This window comes from Carassius carassius, chromosome 4 (genome assembly GCF_963082965.1).
Source record: "Carassius carassius chromosome 4, fCarCar2.1, whole genome shotgun sequence".
NCBI classification, from domain to species: Eukaryota; Metazoa; Chordata; class Actinopteri; order Cypriniformes; family Cyprinidae; genus Carassius; species Carassius carassius.
In genome coordinates, this window is record NC_081758.1 from 20,987,165 (window position 1) to 21,000,445 (window position 13,281).

The 13,281-nt window shown below is 36.1% G+C and overlaps 1 long non-coding RNA gene across 1 annotated transcript; it reads left to right on the top strand.

Annotated features, from left to right (window-relative positions):
- Positions 1-7,006: 7,006 nt before the first annotated feature.
- On the top strand, positions 7,007-7,853 carry LOC132130302 (uncharacterized). Its single transcript, XR_009428695.1, has 2 exons — positions 7,007-7,089; positions 7,350-7,853. It is a non-coding gene; the product is annotated as an uncharacterized LOC132130302 (long non-coding RNA).
- Positions 7,854-13,281: the final 5,428 nt, after the last annotated feature.

A 13,281-nucleotide genomic window follows, 5' to 3' on the forward strand; every position in this document is an offset into this window, starting at 1 on the left:
AGCAAAATGTATTCATTCCTCTCATTGAAAAGCAAAATAAAAATACTAATTCTGGAATTTCCTTGAATTATATATATCTATATATATATATATATATCTATATATATATATATCTATATATATATATATATATATATATATATATATATATATATATATATATATATATATATATATATATATATATATATACACATACATACATAAAGGCAAGAAAAGAAAAGCAGTAAAACAATCACGCAACACAAATGAATTAATGAAAAAAAACTGGAAAGGTTAACATGTAACAATATGCAGTATTGTCAACCTCAAACAATAACATCACTGTTAACTGCTTACAACAAAGTATATGTGTGCATTTGTAGACAGCAAGGGACTAAGAACAAATGAATGACTGTACACAAGATGTCTGTCAGAGTGGTCAAAGATGTGTGTAGGCTTACATATGTAAATAGATGGGCATCAGAAGGAGGGAGGCAGAGGGGAGGATGAAGTCCAGGCTATCTCTTATTAACCATGTAATGCACAAAGACCTGAAATTGTATAAACTAATTCAGACTCTGTGAAAAAGTTCATCAAGAAAACTTATAGTTTGCAGGATATGGTGTACAGCATACTGTAAACAGCATTACTGATTATTAGTAGAAGGTCTACCTGTCACATAATTCTTGTAGTATAATGTAAAGTTCTGTTCTACTCTAGAGAAATATCCTCACATGATATTCTCATGTGTCATATCATTTGACTGATATTGTATGGCAGTTGTCTTGGACTTGTGCGGAAGAAACTTTTCAATAATCAGTGCCAGTGTAGAAATGCTGTACTAACTGTCAGTCATAATAAATATATTAAGTTAGCAAAATAAATCCCAAGACAAATCATCTTCAGGTTGAGCATAGGCCTACTTTTATTTTCATTTCAATACAGTGACTATCCAAACGTTTAATGCACAGTTGGTAGTATAGAAAAGTAGCATTTTGTAGCATTATTTGACACTTTCAGCACCATAGAAACACAAATAGGTGGAAACATTATGTAAGTTTTTTCCTTTGCGCTCCCATCCTCTTTAAATATGGCCTGCCTCCATCACTCCATCTTAGAAACAACATAGCAACGAGAACAGAAGCTCTGTCATCTCAGCTTGAAAGGAATGCCACATAAAATGATCTTCCTCTTTGTACATCTGTAAATTACAGTTCAGATTGCTTTCCCCTTTATGTTTGGTTATATTGGGGGGATAAACGTCTTTTACATTAATAATCTCATGTAATGTGCACAGTAGTTGGTTGGTTGTTTTGTTTTCCTTAGTTTTACTCCCTTTCCCCCAACATAGCGGAACACTTAATTGCTTTTTATCTTCTCTTGTTAATTAGTATTCTACACTCAATCTTTGAACACTTTTGCGCTTCATGCGCCATAAATGTTCAGTCTTTTCTCTCAAGTGAAAATCTGTTGTGCTCCACTGACCGTGCTGGGAAATAATACTTTATTCGCTATCTTTATTAGAACACATCGTAATCTGGAAGTCAAACATTTTATGATTAGTGTTGTTATTGCGCCACACACAAGCAGTAATGGATGCCGTTTGGAGAGGCTTCTGCACTTTTGTTCTCACAGCACTTGTTTTTCAAGGTAAAGACTGAGCATGTAGTATCAGTAGCTATATATTAAATAACAACAATATATCTATAATTTAATGTTTAAACTTGTAGAACAAATAGCATCTGTCGATATAATGTTGTCACCAAACATGAAAAAAATACTTTAGTAATTTATAATAAATACTGTAGTGTTTTGAACCATACTATAGTAAAGTGTATTATACTGTATATATTAGTATTTATAACACTTTTTAATTAATGCTACGCATGATGTAGTATTAACTATAGTGAACTGATAAACTGTAATAAATACTGTAGTATACTTTAGTTTTTACTACAGTAAACTGTAGTGTATTTTAGTATATTATACCCTATAGTTGTAGAAAACTTAGTAACTTGTTTATATTTCTATAGTTATATTACCACAGCAACTATAGAATTACCACAACAAATTAATTCAAGAACTTTAATACAGTATTGTTCAAAAACAACATTTACTATAAATTACTATTTTTTTCATGTGGGATAAATTATCTTAAAATTTGTCAGTACACTGTAATCGCTAAATTGAGTGTATTACAGAAACTTCCGGTCTTATCTTAAACGTGCAGTATGGAATTTTTGGCCACCAGGGGTCACTCAATCAAAACAATAACATGAGACGTACTTTGATGACGGGAAAGAGCGTAGGCTCATGGGAGATGTTGTTCATTGGAACACGCGCTCTGTCGCTCCCCACATTCCTCACTCATTTTAAAGGGACACTTCACCCATTTGCATTTAGCTTTGTATTGTTAGAAACCCAGTCATATATTATAATGATCATGGATTTTCCCTTTATTTTTCCCTGAGATGGGAGAAATAAGGATTTAAGTGTTTTACTTCCTGCTTATTATGACGTAAAAATCGTCATTTTGCGTCATAATAAGCAGGAAGTCAAAATTCATTGAAAAGTGTAGAGACTACAGAGACTAGCTTATTATTATTCCAGGGGGTGGGACCCACTCACCCTACAGGCCTATTACAGATCAGTGGGTGGGACTAAACTTACAGAAACGAAAATGAAAATCCGCCATCTTGTTTGGAAGCTATGTAGCTAAGCTAACAAGCGCTTATGGAGTCAGATTTACGAGAATGGCTGGAGGAACAACTCATGATACGGAAGAAGAGGATTTTCTCTTGCTCGAAATAGATGTTCGTGGCTATCTATATGAGCCACAATATAGCGCAGAGCAGCTGAGGCTGATGGAGGAACAGGAGGCGGCGGCTGCAGCCGAGGCCGGAGACCTGCCTGTCGCGTCCGAGGAGCCCGGGCGTGCTCGAGCTGGTGCGGACTGGTGGTGGCTGTGCTCTCGTTGTGCGCCTACGGACACAGAGCTCGAGTCCGTCTGCTGCAAGAATTTGAAAGATGCCAATTTCTCCTCAAAGAAATGTCTGAGGCAGACAAGGACACGGATGTTTGCGTTGTGAACCATCCTAGTTTCGCCCCGCATATGGACAGAGGCGTCCTGGAGACATATTTCAGAATTCCGAAGGTAAACTGGAAACGCCAGCCGAAGCCTGCACAAATGGACGTCTAACTGTAAAATAAGTGTTTCAATTTTATTTATTATTCATTTCGTGAAATGTACACAATTTCTTCAAGCATTATTATCACGAAATGATTCCCGGTTAATAAGTTACGTAACGTCAACTGTAAACTGTTTGTGCAGTACCTTTTTTAATGCACAAAAAGCTTACTGTGGCATTGTTTACTACTGTGGCACGTAAATACCATACATCGCTAACTGTGTCCTCAATGTCTTGTAGACAATATCGCCTAACAGCGGTGTTCTGGATTAGTGGGAGTGGCTTGTGGAGCTGTGCAAATGTGTTGCATTGTGGGAGTTGTGGTTTTACATACAAATGAGCCCTAAAGTTACTTTCTGTAATAACTCGGTCAAAAAGGCACCAAATTCGAAAGTTTTAATAGATTTCGACTACATATATGACCCACTTTCAATGAAGATCAATGTTCCCACGGGTGAAATGCTCCTTTAACTGAGGCCGGCGACACACTGGGTGCGTGGCGCAAGCGTCTCAGCTGCGTGGCATGTCAGTTTTTAATTCGGCTCCCATGTTAATAGGTTAGAGCTTGCAGACTGCCTGCGTGAGACGCGTGTCTCAGGCGTGGCTCGAGCCGCGCGGAAAACGTGTGCATGCTAGAAATAGAACCGACGCCTATTTTTCACGCGACACACACGCGTGTTGGAAGCGTTTCCAGGCAAAATATAATAGGAAAATATGTTTATATGTAATTTTGTACACAAATACATATTAATTCATGACATTTTGATGTTTGAAAGTCTATAGGTTGACATAAATTCAGATACAAATGTAATTTAAAAAATAAATAAATAATTATCGATTTTCAAATATTGCACCTGTCAAACATAAGTCTATTTTGCCGTCAATACTGTTGACGGTGTCCTTTATCAGTAGGCGTTATATTTATGTTCAACATGAAGTATAGATATTGTTGTCATGAAGACAAGAGCCTGGTCTGTCGGCGGTCTCCCTCTATGTCACCTACAGCAGCGCTTCTGGCACGCAGCAGAGACGCCACGCAGCCAGTGTGTCACCAGCCTTAGTATTTTGACAATCACGTATTTTCGAACGGAGAGATATATGAATTATCAGACCCCTATCAAATCAATATTCCATCTAGCTAGTAGTAATATATGTTAAAAAAAACACGGTTGCCTTTCGTTAATAATTATAATTAGGCTACGTTTATACTATGATATCGAACAAGATAGTGAACTGCATTTGAAGCTACTTTATCCAGCTAGATATAGAACACATGTAGATTTACATTATACTCTACATGAGAGCTTGTCCGTCTGCGTTTTACACAAGACATCATCGTTTCACAAAATATACGGATAGATAGTTAGCTGAATGGATGCATACCTGTTTATTAGAATGCAAGCATCTCTCTGTAGTTTCAGCTTGTCACGAAGCTCTCTCTATCTTGGAAATGCAACTCCAATATTAACCCGAGTCTCGTTTCTTCATTGTCCCAAAACCTTCTCAGGTTATTTATTTCACCCGTACGTTTGCGCTTCACAGAACGTGCAGGCAAAGCATAATCATGATCCATAACTAAGTTATTGATTGAGGTATAAATACGAATATAAACAATATAAATATAAAATATAATAGTCTCGACCAAGGCTAGCTACTACTTTTTCTTCTTCGTCTCGTCTTTGCTTCGGTTCACCTTTGTATTTGGCGTTCCGCAGGAAGTTAGATAAACTAGAGGGGTCAAAGTTTATATGACGCCATAGACGGGCGACAAAACGGAAATAAAGAAACGTGCCGTGTCTTCTAATTAAACTATAATTTTCTCCGGATTTTAAAGTTCGTGGAAACTGTCTGGATAATGTAAGTACACAACAAAAAATATATATAACATAGATATAGTGATATCTGCTATTTTTAAAGCAGAAAAATTACATATTGTGCCTTTAATTTTAGATTTGAAGAAGTTCTATTTCGTAAGTTAAATTACGATGGTTACTAAACAGATGGGATAGGATTGTGAGTAATGATGTTTCTACAATACAGGAGGCAGTTTAAGACAGTCCAGCTCCACTAATGCATACTAATTCGTAAATATGTAACGTCTTTGCTACAATGTTCAGATTTAAGGATGGTCTTCTAACTTGACCAAGACTGTTGCCTTTTATGCAATTTTCTATAAAGTTGTTTGTGTAGTGCTTTTAGCAGCAGATGTGCTATATGTGAGGATTTTGATTTAGGCCTATGATTAAAGATGTTTTTCAGCACACACTGTTTATATTTGCAATGTGATTTTTACCTAGCCTATAATGTAGTTTATAATAAGCTGCAGTTACTCTCCTTTCCATTGTAGAAGTTAAAGGACTCATGATCAGGAATGAGGAGCTGAGAAAGTGTTTACAAGTAAATGATGGTCAGATCAGCAGCAGGCTAACCCTGCAAGAGTGCAGAGCAGTTTCGGCCTCTCAAGAGTGGCTCTGGATCCCTGAGACACACTCCCTCAGCAACCCACAGACGGGAGGGTGTTTAACTGCACCTCAGATCCAGGAGCCTGAGAGCATTTGGCTGCAAGCTTGTAGGTCTGAGGAGGAGGATCGTGAAGGCCAGACCTGGATCGTGAAGGCCAGACCTGGAGCTGCTCTAAAAAGGGTCTCCTGACGCTACACGGCAAGGGTCTGCACCTGAGTGTACGTCATGATTCCTCAAAGGTCTTCCTTTCCAAAGATCGTGGGAAAGGTAGCAAGTGGAGGATGCTTGCTAATCGAACGGTATGCGAGGAGACAGATAGCACACATCACGGCCAGAATGTGTTACAAGATTCTCAGCAGACACTTTCGACTGGACCGTGAATCAGCACTCAGATTCGCTATTGGCATTGTAAGAGAGTTAGATAAGGAGTTCTTTATTAATGATGGGTCTGTGTTTCATGTAGTATTCTTCCCATTATTCTAATTAATGACATCCCATCTCCATCTTCAGTTAAAACTCGGTCTGCTGAGTATCTGTTATCATTTCTGTTATACCGGATCATATCATCTTCTGTAATGGATTTTTTTTTTGTTTTTTTTTTACTTTCTCATCTGGTCATATTTATTTGTACCAGGGTTCCCACAGTACTGGAAAACTGGGGAATATCAAAACATTCTGAAAAGTCATGGAAACATAACAGAATTTTAAAAGTCATTGACTTTTTTTTTAATTAATTATTTAAATATCTCAATTACAAGGACTGAAAAAATGGAAATACTTCCCAGCTATTTTTGCAAATTTGAAAATTAAATGCTCAAAAAGCTTGGGAACCCTGTGTACAATGTATATTCGGCTTCTGATCATTTCTATGATATATTGCATGATTGCAACTTTATAATCTCTTTATTTTGTTTACTTAAGCTGGGAATAATGGCCAGACCTCCAAAATAAAGTCCACTGAAGCAACATAGACTTCAGAGGCATCGGCTGGACCTCAAAGTAGCGTAGAGCCGGATGGACCTTCTGTTAATGTGTTTACAACAGACTACGGTGAGTGTGGAAAGAGCTCATCAGTTTTCAGGAAAAAACAGCTTTATATGTTAAATCAGTCCAGAAAAATATGGTATAAACAAATATATATTTAAAACACACTACATTCCCCTGATTCTGGAATAGTTAGTCTGCCTTATGTCCACATGAGGGCAGCATAGGAGAGGAAACCTAAACACGGCGCCGTCTCTGTGGTGATGAGCCAAAGAAACATTCACAAATTGTAATGACAGAAAATAAGTATAAAAAAAATTGAGTGACTGATACACAAAATAAGATTATTAGTTTGTGATATTCTAATGTGTTTAATACCAGGAACAGGCTGGAAAATGACAATGTTGCTTCTAAGCATCTTGGCCCTGTTACTTGGGCTTGTGATCCTCACTCTTAACATCTACCAGAACAGGTAAGATATTTCTCATTTTTGGTAAATAACACTTAAAGGCCTTTTTATTCTCGATTACAGCATTTTATTGAATGCATCTAAATACAGATGAAATTGATAAGATTTTCCTTGAAATAAAATTGATCTGTGAGCAGGCATTGAGATTGGTTTCATAACAAGGAATGAGTCAGCAATATGGTCAACAAACCCCCCCCCCATACCCCCCCACGTTATGAGTTGCTGATCTTTTCTTTTCTTTTCTTTTTATTGTCTTCATGCAGAGGAGAAAGAAGACTGGTGGTGCTGAAATCCTACACTCCGACAGGAGAGAGCAGTTTTCCTGGGTCCCCGGTGCCTAGTGAGAGAGCTCCTCTAACCCGACACCTTATAAAAACTTCTCAGCCTCCCTCCATCCAGCGAGGTGAGATCCTTGTTGAATGGAAAGATGGAACAGTCAACCCACTCTTTGAAACGTATCTAACTGACTAAGAGGTGTCTTGTAGATGAAAAGGTTTTGAGTAACTTGTTCATTGGTAACTTGCACAATGCATTGGTGGCTTTATTCTGATTAATTGTTTGTTTAAAACAATTGCTTTATTCAGATTAATCAAATTGTTTAAAAACAAATTAATTGTAATTCAGCAATACTTTTTCTAAATAATGACCCATGTCCAGGTAATCATTGCCAATTTCATGATCAATTTCTGTGTAATTATTTATTTGATATGTAGCTGTGGAATGAGTGGGATAAAATTATTGCAAGAAAATAAAGATACAATCACATAGACATTCTCACAACTTTAACACAACCATATGGATAAGGATTAATTAGCAATCTCTGTCTTATCCCATAAAATTATTTCTAATCAAATCAAAATTTCATGTGACTGTCATTACCCCTTATATATCCAATATCTTTAAAAATCACAAACATCTGTTGGGTTTACTGTGCTCTTGCAAACAGAATGCCATCCCTTTGCTGAATTTGGAAAAACTGAGGTTGGGTTCTGATAAAAGACATTATTCGTTACCTTGCCAAAAAATCATAAGGTAACTTCAGGTCAAACACCAATCAAACTGAATGTTTTTAAAACCAAGCGTTGTGTTTAACAGTAGATTATTCTTGAATTACATATCTTGCATAGTTTTTTATATCCTGGAGGCAGTTGTCTTGATAGTGTCATTTAGAATTAGTGTAAAATATATTAAAACCATTTGTATTAAAACAAATCATTTTAGTAAGCATTACATGTAACATAGTAACATTTTATCTTTCCAGTAAAGATCTGTTGACACACAAACTTTGTTGCAGCTTGCAAAGTGGTGGAGGGGCACCTCCTTAACTTTTCTGCCAGATTTATAATAATCAAGCTAACTTTACCTGTTTCTTTTGACATACTGTTGTAATGCTCAGATGATAGCCAAGAGATAAAAAAACATGTCTGTGCAAGTGTGTTGTTAGGGTGTAAAGCAGACATATTTTAAGTGGGAGAGAGGGGTTGAAATGCAAGCATGGAAATCAAAGCCAGAATCACAATCATATGGTATTGCAAATTCTCACTTCTTCACACATGCATACAGCAAGTTTACAACAAAAGTTTATAATGACGAACTAAACTAAATATTTGATTATAAATTATATACAAACAACTAATAAATGCCTTTTAAAGGATTTGAGGCTGTTGTAGCACGCACATCCTGATTTTGCTGAGTTAGATGTGTTCCAGGGTCAACATATTTTGTTGACCCTGGAACAACATTTTACTCCAAAAATGTATTCTTGAACATATCCCTACACCTTAACCTAACCTTAACCATGAGTAATCCCTAAAATCAGAGGAAATGATAGATTAATGACACTGGTGTACAAGCACCAAACAGTGATTTTAAGCATAAACTTCACAAAATCTATAAACTGGTTCTTCAAATCTGATTGGTTAATCACAATGTTGTTCCAGGGACAACAAAAATGTTATCCCAGGAACATGTCTCACTTGGTAAAATCAGGTTCTATGTTGTAGCACAATAGCAGACACCTGTCAGAGATATAAGGTGTAGTTCACATAAAAGAATCACATTTGCATACAACACTCCAGAAGAATCTCACGTTTGCTTTCCACTGTTATGCAGTGGTACTCTCCTATGATGAGTGGTTTTAGTAGCAAGGTTTTGCTATGTAGATATGCAGTTGACAATATTTAAAATCACAGAACAAATATTTATGTCATTTATTGTATTATTTTTTGTTTACATTTATAGTCAAAACTCTACTGCTACTATAATATAACCAACAAGAAATGGAAGACATGTCTGTGCAAGTGACAGGGTGTGACAGCTTTTTAAAAGCAGATATGTTGAGCAGGTGTGTACTGGAGAGCCAAATGTGTTACGTCAATTGTGTTTGCTTTTGTTTTATTATAATTAACGTTATTAGTTACGACAAATACTTTATACGTATATATCTTTGCATGCCCTTGAGGTCACTGTGGCATAATGACATACGCAGAGACATTCCAGAGATAAAGTGACATAAAATTGACTGCATTTCATACCAGTTAATGTATATATTACATCTGCATTGCTCTGTTATCATCACTTTAGATGTATTCGGTGTTCTTTGCAGATAAGCCAACAGGCAACCGCTGAGTATTTAGTCTGTCCCTAACATAACAGTCTCCATAAAAAAAAGTACAATCAAACATGGAGTACAAGCTCTCTCTGCTCTCACACATGTATTATATGTATCATTTACATTACATGAGACAGGACCAAAGAAATTGCTTGTAATTGCCTTTGTATATAAGTAGAAGCTCTCCCATAGGACATCTATCTAGATAATAGAGGATGTCCCCACCCGAAAGAACATGATTGAGTTCATATCAGTTACTGTCACCCTCTTTCCATTGGCTGTGTGTTTTTATCTCTGATCATCACCTTTTCTGTTCTCCCACAAAAATACAATTATGGAAATTAGTCATAATGGTCATATGCCGCAACTGCACGTATCATAAAAATGCATCACTCAAATTGGCAAGACACTCTGTGCAGAACATCTAAATGATGCTCTGTTCATTTGTACAGATTGCAGAAGTACATCTTAAAACATGTCCCTGAAGAAAAATTGTGATTTGTGGTTTCCTTATTAAAGATCACCAATCTTTTCTCACATATTTTTTACAGGAACTCTGAAATAAGAATAGGTGATTGTTCGTGGAAGGGCACAAGGGTACATACAAAGGTCAGAAATAAATAAAAAGATGCATTGTCCAATACACTGACACGATACATCCGACTTGGTTTGTTAAGATAACTGTAATGCTATCAGAAGTTAAAAAATTAATTAAGGGCACGTTGACCAGTTTTTTAAGACTTCAATAATTTCCTGGAGAATAATGAGAATTAATTCAGCTTTTTTTGTATAATACTCAGGGTTTGTGCACTCTCAAATGCATGTACAGTACATTAAAACTATTGTTATCCTTCATAGGTATCCTGCATGGAATGTGGTACAATTCACAACACTTCAATAATGATTTTCTACAGTATGCCGTATTGTCTTTTCCAAACAAAAGATGTTTTAATCAGCTACTGAAAAATTCCAGAGCAACCCTGCTAAAAAAACAAAACCCCCGAGATTTAAAATCAGGTATAGGCTTTACGGTCTGATCTCAATTTCTTTGGAAAACATCTGAAAAAGTTTCATCAGTATGGATTCCTCTCAGCTTGTTTTTTCACATATGGACAACATACGGTTTGGCAGCATCTTAAAGGTACAGTATCTGGGTGCTGTGATGTCTTAGCTCCCAACAAAAGACCCAGCGACCTTTGGGCACTTTTGGTGCATCAAAACAGGAAACAACATTGTAAACTTGGGAATGTGCTTAACAAGTATGTGGATCTCAAAGAGTGCAACTAAATCATGACCTCTACATTTTGCCCATAGAGATTGTGTTAATTTGACAATATTGTAGAGATACACTCAACAAAACCATTTGGCTGACATAAATAAATAAACTCAGTTGTAAATCTACAAACTACAGACATATTGCTTAGCAGAAAGATGAAAAGACTTAATGTTCTTTTGGACATCACATGTGATGCTGAGGCCAATATTTGTAGCTACATCAGTCAAGTTTTTCGAGAGGATTTTCAGGTATGTAAAGGTTTCTGCTCAGAAAGAAAAAAAAAGGCCTTATCCCGTAGGGCGTTTTATTAAACCCACTCACATTCTGAATGCTATGCATTCTGACCTCTTACGTTCCTAAACAGTGTTTTGGTGCTACGGAGATAATTTACTGTTCAGAATTTATATGTTTTCCAATCTAAAAACCAACACTGAAAATCCTTCTCTTAGAGTTTTCCATACAAGTCATTGAGGAAACTTTGTGTCACTGCTGCTATAATTGTGGGAAACATGGGAAAATGAATTAGAGCAGGACACTTTCATGCAGGTGTGTGGGCTCTAAGCCAGAGCTGGATACCACTGCACTAAGATGAGTTTCACAGTCTTAACAAGGGCAAGGGTTTTTGTCATGGTACTCGTTTCCCACGCTGAGTGAAAATTAGAACAAGAGCTGTGGAAGTGGTCCTCTTTGCTGAAAAATGAGAACTGGTGCTGAAAAAGCTTCAGGAACAGAGAAGCAGTCTATGGTAATGTACCGCAAGGGTTAGAAACTGGATGCGATGGCCAAGGAAATCATATTTACTGAGAAGAGAGGGCTTTGTGAAGGTGAGCAATTTGAGCCAGCTGAGATGATTTCCTGATCTATCTGACTTGTAGTTGCAGGAAGAGGCAAGCTGCTCTTTAAGAAAAGCATTTAACATATTGATCGAGTATGTAGTCCAGAAACCATGCATGTGGATGATTAAAAGTGTCAATAAAGACTTTTTCTTTGCTACAAAAATTATCTAAAATAAGTGCTGTCCATTCTAAACTTTGTTCATTACAGCATCCTGAAAAAACATCTCAAAGTTTCCATAAAAATGTGAAGCAGCACAATGGTTTTCAACACTGATAATAAATGTTTCTTGAGCACCAATTCTGCATGTTAGAATGGTTTCTGAAGTATCATGTGAAAACGAAGACTTGAATTATTTTCTTTTCAAATCATCGATGTGCAAGCTTGAATTAAATGCATTGATTTAGAGGAGGCTGGTCTTTCTGTTATGTTTTGTAATGTGTTTTACAAATGTAACAACAGTGAGTCATTGCTCTGTCAACAACACTGTGTTGTCAGCAACAATTTGTTTATATGAGGTTATGGGAAATAAATCAGTGATAACAAATATTCTAATTGAGTTCAGAGAATTTTAACCTGGCGTGTTGTGGCTTGGCTGAAGTTTAGTTTCCCTCTCTTAATGGTGGAATTTACTTTATTTTAACTTGCACACATCCAGGTTTTCTCCCAAAAGCCTTAATATGATTGAATGTAAACCAAAGAAAGACTGTAAATTTTCTTACTCTTGCATACTTAAATTTAAGTACACACCTTTTGTTACATTAGCCCTTAATTAAACTTGCTTCATTCATCTTGTGCTGTTTTTGATAATTAATGGCTTTGGCATATACTGAATGTCCACATCCTTAACATGACAAAGAAGCTGCAAGGGTGGTTTCGGGTAAACAACATAAAAATGACCAAATGTTTTTAAAAATAATAATAAAACCTTTATTAGGATTACAATCAATTGCTTCAAAACATTCAATTAAAAAATTCAAATGGTTATGACATTAACAGATACATGAGAGGATGAAATGAAACTAGTCTAAAGACTGTAATGCTATACAATTGCAGGATAATTATTAAAAAAAAAAGAACATTTTAATGCGTACTTGTTAAGTTGTAATTCCTGCTAATAGAAAAAAACTTTTTGATAGAACTGCTCAACTTTCTCAACAGGAATGACTACATATTTGGATAATAGTAGTATAAAAGTGTGAAATACTGTAAATGTGTGTTGATAGGTGCTACACTGCATTGTTAGTAAGTTTAAAAGACAGTGAATTAATATAATTCGTGTTGCTGAAGAAACACCTTTTTTCCCTTAATTGAGGAACTTGAAGGATATGTGAAGAAAAATCTGAATCATGCTAAAGAAAAAAAACTAAAATATCTCATGGAACATTTAAGAAAACTTGAAATTTGCAGCATTTTGCTTTAAGTTCATTTGATGGTTTGCAAGACTTCCAGAATCCCCTCTGAAAGAGAAGTT